We start from the raw sequence: 4158 nt of genomic DNA, 5'->3' as shown, positions 1-4158 counted from the left end.
ATGCAGGAAACACTGAGAGTGGGAGTAGTCGTCTTCCCCAAGGAAGAGCACACCAATTCATTATCCAATACCAAAAAGTCAGCCCTGAAGACGCACATGCAAGTAACATTATACAGACCGAGCAAGTGGTATTTATCTACTTAGGGATTCCACACATATACTATGAATGTACATAACAACAATTAAAGAAAAGAGGCCATGAATTTGAAAGAGAGAAAGAGATGGTACGCTTCAGGATTTGGAGGGAGGAAAGAGAAGGTGAATTGACCTAATTATCTTATATTCTAAAAAATAAAACAATATGTATTTAACTTTAAAAATAAGATAAATGATACAACTTGAATATAAAAAAGACATGAGATTGCTTATATAAGAAATTCTGTTCCTCTAACAGTTTCCTTGTGTGACATTATTTATTTAGGTGACATATTTCTGGTGGTTAAGTTAAAAAACATTTTACTAGGATTTTTATTCCTTATTTGAAATTTTTATACATTTATACAATATATTTGGATCATTTGCACCCACTAAAACCTCCACCAACTCCCCTTGTAACCCCTATCATCTGCCTCCCAAGTTCATTCCATTTATTTATTTGTTTGTTTGTTTGTTTGTTTATTCAAGACAGAGTTTCTCTGTGTAGCCCTAAAAGTCCTAGAACTCAGTCTGTAGACCAGGCTATTCTCAAACACAGAGAGTCCCTGCCTCAGCCTCCCGAGTACTGAGATTAAAGGCATTGCTACCGCTGTTTGGCCCTTCCCTTTATTTTATATGTTTGGATAATTTGCCTTGCATGTACATCTGTGCACTGTGTGTAGTGCCTCAGAGGCCAAATCCCCTTGAACTGGAGTTACCGATGGCTGTTAGCAGCCATGTGGGTGCTGCACCCTGAACCCGTCAGTGCTCTTAACCATGAGGCATCATCTCCCCACCTAAACTGCCTGCTCTCTCATTAGCATTAAATCTCATGCAGCATATGCAATGTAGTAAAGAGTAAATGTTTAATGTTCCTTTGGGCAGTGCAGCTCTGTGCTCATCAGCATTTACACAGTGGACTGTGCAAACCAATTACCGCTGATATGCTTTTGTGTTTGTTAAACGATGGATAGACTAAGAGGTAGCTGGAATGTGATGCTTTGGGTAATGATACATGGCATATTTGAAATATGATAAAAATAAAACATACATTTAATCCATTATACAATTTGGTTTTTGTTGTTATGGTTGTTAATTTATTGAATCATATTGACAAATTTATTGAATCATAATGACAAATACACACCATATTTGTTTTTTTAATATAACATTTACATCCATGCACAAATTGTGACATTCCTTATATTCTCCCATAGTTCACTTCTGTATCACTCTCCAACCTCCATTTCTAATACACAGTTAAGAGTCCTCCTCCATTAGGTTTGTAAATTTCTCTACCAGCCAATCAACTGTCTCACCCAATTCGGAGGGCCTGATCCAGTGGGGACCCCTCAGCCATTGGTTCATAGTTCATGTGTTTCCATTCATTTGGCTATTTGTCCCTGTGCTTTATCCAAACTTGGTCTCAACAATTCTCGCTCATATAAACCCTCCTCATTCTCGCTAATTGGACCTCCCAGAGATCCACCCGGGGCCTAGTCATGGATCTCTGCATCCAGATCCCTCAGTAGTTGGATGAGGTTTCTAGCACAACAATTAGGGTGTTTGGCCATCCCATCACCAGAGTAGGTCAGATCGGGCTGTCTCTCGACCATTGCCAGCATCCAGGCAGTGGGACCAGATTCTTGTGCTCATTGCATGAGTTGGCTGTTTGAAACCTGGGGCCTATGCAGGATTGTTTGGCTCGGCCTGGGAGGAGGGGACTAGACCTACCTGGACTGAGTCTACCAGGTTGACCTCAGTCTGTGGGGAAGGCTTTGCCCTGGAGGAGATGGGAAAGGGGCGGGGGGGGGGGGGGGGGGGGGGGGGTAAGGTGAGGGGGACGGGAGGGGGGAGAACAAGGGAATCCGTGGCTGATATGTAGAACTGAATTGTATTGCAAAATAAATTAAAATCAATTAAAAAAAATTTCTCTACCAGATTCCACATGTGAGGACACATATGGTGTTTATATCTGTGTGAGACTGCCTTATTTCACTTAACATGGTGATCTGCAGTTCTGCTCATTTCCCTGCAAATAATAGAAATAGTGACAAAAATATATTTTCTCTGCGAATGTGCTCAAGACTGGGGCATGTATAGTAGCTCTGTCTCTTCGTGTTATGCAGCTCTACACAGGGCCTGAGTCCCCAAAATGCTACAGAAATTTGCTAGTGACCAATGGCTGGATTTAGAGGACAAAAGCCCATGTGAAAATCTACTTTTGTGGACAACGGTTTTCTTAATTTATTCTTTTCTTTATGTGCACAAGTGTTTTGTCTGCCTGTATGTTTGTGCAGTTTGTGCATGTCTAGTGCCCACAGAGGCCAGAAGAAGGTACCAGAGTCTCTGGAACTGGAGTTACAAACAGTTGTGAGCCCCCTAAGTGAGTACTAGGAATCCCACCTGTGTCCTCTGGAGAAGCAGCTAGTGCTCTTAACTGCTGAGCCAACTCTATAGCCCCTTAGTGGAAAATTTAAAGATTACTACCTTGGAAGAGTTTTGCATGCAATTGAATCTCTAAAGGTATTTAAATAGTCATATTACATGTCTGTGTTTACACCATCTTCTGGGGAAACATCAGAACTTTCAAACGGGGTTTTTTAAATACACAGTTTGATCTACTGAATAAAAACTCTATAACATACAAATTTGCCTTTCAGGTTATTAACAGATCCTGCCACTTAATATAACAGCATTCAGAAAACTTTTGCATTGAGCCCACCTGCTTCTACACCTTCTGTCCTCTGAGGTTCTCAAGACTCCCTGGAATGTAGTTCCCAGATGTACCACAGCTGGATCCGAAAAACAACAGAGTTTTAACATTTCTCCAACCTTCTCTCCTTCTGAAGTGTCCATCGGTGTATTTTCCCAAAAACATCAGTATGTAATTAGTTCTATAATTCAATCCACTTAGCTTTCACTGAAGACCTGACAAGCCTAATAATATCCTAAGCATCACTGAGATGATTTTTCGAAGAAACACCATCATTGGGGGGTTTCTACATATCCCAGCTCTGTGTGTGTGTCATAGGAAACTCATTGCTCTTCATGATGTATGTGTACAGCTTCTTAATCAAATCTCGCTTTAGCAGACCTATCAATCCCATTTTCATGCACCTGATTGATAGTCAATGTGTTGACGATCATATTTGCTATGATATCACATATCATGTCATCCTTTGGAGTACCCAGGTTTTCTAGATGATGTTGGTTGTAAGGCAGTTTTATACATATTCAGAGTCACCCGGGGTCTGTCCATCTGCACCACCTCTATTCTAAGCACATTCCAAGCCATCACCATTACGCCCAGTAATTCTAAGTGGGCGTGGCTTAAACCTAAACTCTCCACATGGACTTTTCACGCCTTCCTGTTATCCTGGCTCATCAACCTGTTCATTATATGTGCATGTCATTGAATCTGTGACAGTAAATATCAATTACACTGATCTTGATTATGGATATTCTCATGCTTACTGTAAAATGAGACCACCTGAGTACCCCAATCCAGGGTTGTTCCTGAGTGTTATGATAATAGGAGACATCATCTTTCTGACCCTCATGATGTGGACCAGCCTCTACATGGTGACTGTCCTTTACAGGACACCGCAAGAGAGCCCAGCATCTCCACAGCACAAGCCTCTCCTGCCAGCCATCTCCTGAACGCAAAGCCACTCACAGCATCTTGCTGCTGGTGAGCTTTTTTGTGTTCATTTATTTGTTGCACAACTTTATCACCCTTTGTGGTTTTTTATGCACAAACAATAAATTCCAAGATTGGAGGTAATTAATGTAATTTTGACAACATGCTACCCAACCATCTCCCCTTTTTTACTAATGAAGAATAATAAACTTATTTGCAATTTCACTTCTCTCTTTTCTATAGTGAGAATGACTTGTTTTCAAGTGCACTCCATGGCTGAACTGAAACCCACACTTTTCGTATCATTAGAACACAGTCCTAATGATTTCTATGGGATAAAGAATTTGAATGTGGACCTTGAATGCCTGATAGAACATTAG

At 40.8% G+C, this 4158-nt stretch overlaps 1 pseudogene; it reads left to right on the top strand.

Annotated features, from left to right (window-relative positions):
* On the top strand, positions 1 to 4158 carry LOC128124035 (vomeronasal type-1 receptor 4-like; annotated as a pseudogene).

The sequence above is a fragment of the Peromyscus californicus genome, unplaced genomic scaffold, assembly GCF_007827085.1.
Source record: "Peromyscus californicus insignis strain IS unplaced genomic scaffold, ASM782708v3 Scaffold_4__1_contigs__length_199733344, whole genome shotgun sequence".
Taxonomy (NCBI): Eukaryota; Metazoa; Chordata; class Mammalia; order Rodentia; family Cricetidae; genus Peromyscus; species Peromyscus californicus.
This window is presented reverse-complemented; position numbering and strand designations above follow the sequence as displayed.